General features: G+C 35.3%; 1 non-coding gene across 1 annotated transcript; it reads left to right on the top strand.

The window, feature by feature from the left end:
* Nucleotides 1–6099: 6099 nt before the first annotated feature.
* Nucleotides 6100–6173, top strand: trnai-aau (transfer RNA isoleucine (anticodon AAU)). The gene has a single exon. It is a non-coding gene; the product is annotated as a tRNA-Ile (tRNA).
* The last annotated feature ends 796 nt before the right edge of the window (nucleotides 6174–6969 follow it).

The following is a 6969-nucleotide window of genomic DNA, read 5'->3' as shown; positions in this document are numbered from 1 at the left end:
GGTACCTCGGATTATTTTTATTTTCTTCAATTAGTGAGGAGTAGTATGTAGATCGACTATGTCGTAAGGCTGTCATGTATTTACTATGGCTTTCTTGCCAAAGTATTCGTGACTCCTCTGTTTTATTGGAGCGCCACATTCTCTCTAATTTACGGGTTGTTTGTTTGAGTGTGTGAGTTTCAGAGCTAAACCACGGAGCTTTCCTCTGACGTTTAATAGTTTTTTCCCTCAATGGGGCAATTGAGTCCAAGGTGGATTTTAGTAGACTAGCAGAGCTATCGACAAGCAGATCCAGTTGAGAGGGGTTATAGTTAATATCATAGTTATTTATTGGATGGTGCACTGAGTGTAAGGCAGCAGGAATGGCCTCTTTAAATTTAGCCACAGCACTGTTGGATAGATTTCTACTTGTAACTATTTTATTGCACAGTGCGAGATCCTCTAGGATAATGTTAAAAGATATTAAAAAGTGATCTGATAGCAGAGGATTTTCAGGGTAGACTTTTAGTTTTTAAATTATTAACAAATAAAAATTGTGGGGTTGCATTTTGGCACCCCTCCAGCAGATGGCGCGCAAGGCGACCACCTGTGCTCAGCTTCAGAGGACAGGGTCTTTGTGTATTCTTCTTGTTTTGTGTTTATTAAGTTATTCATTATTGTTTGGTGTATTTTCTAGATTTTTTGTGCATATTTGTGGTCATTTTGTGAAATTTTACAGTAAATTTCTGTACTTTTATTGTCCTTTTGTTCAGTTTTGTTATTATTTTGTGTGTTGTTCCTTCATTTTGAGCGTTTACTTTGGGGTGTGGCCAATACTAGACTGAGTATTGTGTGGCCCACGTCTGGTCCAAACCTAAAGCTAATAAATGATTGCTAATCAGGAAATGTCCAAATGAAGCTCTGTGATGATGGGCTTTTATTGTTAGACACGTTGTCCTAACCAACAGGACAGAGGAGTTCATCTGTTGACCAATATCATAGTTAATGTTGTTGTGGACTGTCCCAGAAAAGCTGCTGCTCTCTATTTGATCTAAAAACAAAGACTTTGCTGCAAATTAAAGATAAAATATAAGAAAAAAACACTACATTTGAGGAGAATTCTTAAAACAAGAGACATTATCTGTCCATGCAGCAAGTTAAATTTACTAAATAAGAAATCTTGAAAAAAGATGTTAAATCTTAAAATAAGAAGATCCTGATAAATATTCTAAAGGGTTAAAATAAGCAGAAATGGAAGATTATTAGATTAAACTACTTAAAATCAAACTTCCTACAGCACAATAATAAGTTAAATATACTGACTATAAGCAAATAATTCTTGAGAAAAAAAGTTTTTTTTTTTAATTTATGCAAATGAAAGCTTCAGAACAAGAAGAAAACAACTAATCTAAGTAAAAAATGACTCAGTATTAGTGAAAAATGATTAAGCTGTTTCTTGATACAAGTTGACTCATCTTGAAATAAACCTAAATCTATATTAAAACTAAAACCAAAATTTTAAAACCAGTTTTTGTTCTTAGAATAAACATCTTATCAGAATCACAACCAGGAGTATGAGTACCATCAACATTTATTAACAGTATGAACCGTACACCAGAAACAGTGGTTGCTGCACACTTTTTATGTCAAATTTAAGACAATTTAAGCAAAACAAACAGCAATGAACAAAACACATAATATGCTGCTGTATAAAGTGCTGTGATTTGTCACGTGAAGAAGGCAAAAACAAAATGATCAAACATTTGTGCAACACTACAATGTAAAGTATTCAAACATGTCTCAGTTCAAGGTCCATCTAACATGTGAGACCTAAGGACACTGAGGGAAAACTTGTGGCGTAGCTAGCCAAGTCAGGCACAAAACAACTTATTCAAAGGCATTGCAAACAAAAACAACTGTGAACTTGTAATAGAGAATAAGAACGCTACGTCAACTGTATAAACTATGGAAGTATATCTGTACCATAATTCAATTTAAAATCCATTAACAGAAATAATTTTTCATTTTCAGAAAATAACTGCATTTTTAACTCATAAATAAAATGAATAATAAATCATCCATTTTCATTTTCTTCTTCCCTTAAACATGACGCTCTGGTGGGAGGAGTCAATGCAGACTGGAGAAGAATTACAAACGGTGGAAAATCAGATGATTTCAGGTCAAAATAATGTGAGCAGCTGATTTTCTGAGGGTACACAGATCCTAGATGACTAAGATAGTTTATAAATGTGATGACTGTACTACAATAGAGTTACACAGAAGTAGTTTGATATTTGCAACCACTGTTTATTTGTCAAAGGTCACAGATTAATTCAATGAAACTTTATTTATACAGGGACAATTCCAACAATAGTCACCTCGTAGCGTGAGATAACAGGCAACACATTGTGTGATCATTGGTTTCTAAGAAGGGTTTACAGATGAAAAGCTCTATTATAGCTAAGTGTGTGCTAATATGCTAATTATTGTAATATACAGTTTTTAATAGCAGACATGATAATTACAGTCATAATATATTGTGTTTCTGGGTGTGCAAAGGTTACAGATGTGTTCCAGTGAGTCATTATTATTTTGATATTTATTTGAAAATATGTTCTAAATAATATTTCATCCCAAGGTTCCTTTATCAATGCAGATATGGTAAACAATACCAAAAGTCCATATATTAATAACAATAAAACTTAATAAATCTCCCCCATGTGACCAAACTACAACACTGCATTTTTATTTTTTCCATTCATTATTAAATAATGATGACATGTATGGTGACCATACGTCTGGTTTTAAACATGTCCTCTTTTGTTTTCACGTGGTGTCAGGGCTGTGTGGGGATATTTTACAAATTTCTGGGTTTCCCAGGGACTTTGAACGCATCTCGAGGCATGCGTTAATTTAAAAGACGTACCTCCACAAAAATGTGTTCTATCTGTCACCTGCAGTCACAGATTTTTTATGCTATAGATATAGAATCAACTGCACTTTGTAAAAAAGACAAACAAACAAAATGATATAATGTGTTACCATTGTTATTTTGATTTTAAAACCAATCATTTATTTGGTTTTTATTTTTTTCTGTTTCTGGTTTTTCTGTTTTCCTGATTCTGGTTTTAAATTAATTAAAAAATTACAGGTAAAAAGTGCCATAAAGTAGATGTTTTAGGTAATAACATGCTCCATAGTTAATTATTAGTTATTTTTGGTGTGTCAGCATGTCTTTCATGTAATGTATGACTTTAATTCAATTTGTTGAAAATTATTTCCTAGACAAACAAATGCAGTTATTCTGCATCATGCAGTGATAGACACAACAAACACATATACAGCTGTTATGTTACTGCACAATATCATATAAGTTAGCTGTTACCATAATAGCTTTATATTGTAACAGCTCTGCTGTTTGTTGGATGTGTCCGTTGTAGATGTTCCTAATTCCTACAGCGTTGGCAGTCAGTGAAGGCAACTTGAGGATGCGTAGTGGAGATGTGTATTTACAGTCTATGGTGTAGAGAGTTTGTGTCAGAAGTTAACTTTGGATTCATCTTTGTAATTTACCTTTCCATGTTTTATTTGGTGTGGTCACAGCAAACAGTGACTCAGGAATTTTCATGCAGTGAAAACTGATGTGAGTCATGATGGTAAACAGCTAGGCAGGCAGTATTGGTTTCACGTTTATGGTGAAGTGCTACGAAGTGTCACAATGTGTGTGTGCACTCTGTGTATCTGTTGCACGGTGTATATTCTGTTTGCTTTGAAGAAGTAATCCCACTAAGTAATCCTCATTTTTAATAAAAATACTGGTAATCTGATTACATGTTTTTAAATGTACTGTAACAGATTATAGTTACATTATTTTTGTATCCAGATTACATAACGCTGTTACTAGTAATCCATTACTCCCCAACCCTGTGTGTGTGTGTGTGTGTGTGTGTGTGTGTGTGTGTGTGTGTGTGTGTGTGTGTGTGTGTGTGTGTGTGTGTGTGTGTGTGTGTGTGTGTGTGTGTGTGTGTGTGTGTGTGTGTGTGTGTGTGTGTGTGTGAGAGAGAGAGACAGAGCATTTAGGGGCCCCATCTATGAAGTCAGCAAAATGAAGGTCCGTCGTTCTATGTGATAAACACATGTATTTATTTATCTGAATAATATTCACTGTTATGCAGGGTGTTTACTATTATTTGGGCCATAGTATATAGTCATCTTAAAGATGTAAATCCTTGTTTTAATCATAAATAAAAAATGGCCAAAAATGGTGGAAAAAGTTGTGAAATGGGATTTTAAAAACCACAGAAATTGGTTAAAAGTGGCAAATTAGAATGGACAAAAACGAACAGAAAAAGTGTTTTCAAAGTGTCAATATTGGAACAATTAGTTTAAACTTTCAAAAAATGGGCATGACAAATGGTGTATGTGGTTAAATTGGCAAAAATAATCATGAAATACAATGAAAAAGGATAAAAGTGACAATAATTGGTCAACATATGTGACATTAGATGCAAAAGTGGTGGAAAGGAGTTGTAAGTGTCTTGAAAGTGGAAAAATGTGTAATAAAATAAACTTAAAATGCATTAAAGTTCAGGATTGAAGCCACAGATGCTGCAGGGCGAGAAAACACACACACACACACACAGTTTACACACAAATGCCCCAGGGATGCGTTCACACTGATTCTGTGTCACAAAGTCACGTGTTGGAAAAAGTCACACAAACACCACTTCTACTACACATTATTTGTGTAAACATTTGTTCCTCTAAAGATGTTTATTATGAAGATGAAGCGATCATCTGTAGTTTAAAGATGTGTAGCTCTGTGGGCCTGTACTACAAAGCTGGATATGTATATCCTGGATTTATCTCTGTTAGCGGGTTTCACCTAACCAAACATTCTCTGTCAGAGAGCAGCTGCACTATGAACTGAGATATCAACTCACTCTCTTAACCCAGGTGATTTCAGCCTGGCTACGTGCACGCTCCAGTGACAGGGGTGAGAAAGGACCCCCACACTTTGTGTATAGCAGCACAACTGCTGTATGTTCCTGCTGAGGCTGTCAGCGTCACCACAGGGTATAATGAAAGTGTATAATGAATGAATGAATGATCTGATTGGTCCGTGGATACAGAAAGTGTCTGACACACACAGCCTCAATCAGCTGACTAGGCATTTTACAAAGATCATCATTCAAAAGTATTAATATTGTTTATTTTTGGTGAGTCACACATAAACCTTTTAGTTTCTGGGCAAAGATTTGTCCATAGAGACTAGAAACAAATGTAGAGACTTTATCTTGTGTTATTGGAGAGTTTTCTGATGTTTTAGAGACATAAAAGCATGTATCACTCACTGCTGTGAGGACAGTAAGAGGCTCAGAGCCACAGCTGATCCTCACACACAAGCAGCTGATCAGAGCAGACACACTCCACACTGCAGATGAAATGTGTCTGTTCTCTGTCTCCACCTTAGATACTGTTTCTCTTAGTTTTACAAGCTATTTATCTCGTTTGTTATCACTCTCTCTCTGACTCAGGGCAGACTGTGCACGGACTGAAAGCAGATCAAGTGAAGTCCACCACACACACAGAGTCAGAGGAACCTCTGTGACTCTGTTCCTCATGAACATGTTTGTGCCTTTATTCTGTTGCTTCTCCACCTCAGTCTTCATTTTTCCTCTTGATTTGACAAAAGTCACGTTAGAGATTTCTGCTGGAATATAAAGCCATGGGACTTTATCTACTCTCAGATCAAGAATACATTGACTTTTGACGAGCAGCTCAAGCAGCCAATAGTAATGCTTAAAACAGCTCATTGGATGGTCCCATTGTTAGAAAGACCTCTGATTGGCTGACATCCATTCTGTATTGATAAACTTCATTTTCAGAGCCTGGCGAAGGAGAAGAGATTCACTGTCTACTCAGAACACTTTGGATTACAATATGCTCAAAGATAATTATGGATTTTTGACCAAATAACATTAAAAAAAAAAAAAAACATACTGCAGCTTTAAGCGAAGGGATGAGTACTGCTGAATTTTCACCTGCCAACTTTCTGGGTGTTTAGAACCGTGATTGTTTTAACTCAACCATATTTTTACACATTTTTGCAGCTTCATAGGCCAGTTAGCTCAGCTGGTCAGAGCGTGGTGCTAATAACGCCAAGGTCATGGGTTCAAACCCCATACTGACCAGATATTAATCAAGGACCATAAACCTGCTTTCATGTGTTGTAAATGTTAGTGTATGAGTCAGAAAGGACAAGATATGAATATGTATACAATAAACACAGATAAAGAATATCTAAACTGTTAATCATTCCCAAACCTGGAAGAAAATTCACAAATAGCCAAAAATCTAGAATGACTGACAGTAAAGAAGCTTCTTTTTGACATCTTAATAAATCAGCAAGTAGGACAAATACCAATTTATTGATGAATAATCCCAGAACAATTTAGGTTAAATACTAATAATACTTACTTTGTATGTGTATGCCTTGTGTATTCAGGTGTCCAACCATCATTTTGTATCCACAGTTGTGATGGAGCTGCAGAATGTAGGTTATACTTTCATCCAAATCATTGTCTTACAATGTAGTGAATAAATCATGGACTCTGTTTATCCAAAACAATGAGAAAGGTCACAATAGACATGAAATGAAAACTGTCTGTGAAATGATCTAACCATTGTATGTAATAAAAACTCATAGACTAATAATAATGTAGCCTATTTTTAATGATCAAACATGTACATATATTAGCACACTATAGCTACAACTGTGCTTGTTTTGACAAAGTAAGTTTTACTGAACTCTAAATTAAAACTACTGCTAACCTGGACAGATGCTAGAGATAACAAGGACAAAACAATACTAGATGACTTTATACATTAGCTGATATTAAGGACAAGGGCTGATGTGCTGTTAAAACAGACCAGATTGTTTTAATGTAGCCTAATTGTTGTGTAGTCTACATGACATTAGAACCTGAA

Source organism: Gouania willdenowi, unplaced genomic scaffold (assembly GCF_900634775.1).
Source record: "Gouania willdenowi unplaced genomic scaffold, fGouWil2.1 scaffold_281_arrow_ctg1, whole genome shotgun sequence".
Taxonomy (NCBI): domain Eukaryota; kingdom Metazoa; phylum Chordata; class Actinopteri; order Blenniiformes; family Gobiesocidae; genus Gouania; species Gouania willdenowi.
The sequence above is the reverse complement of the archived record's forward strand: the minus strand, read 5'-3'. Positions and strand labels throughout refer to the sequence as shown.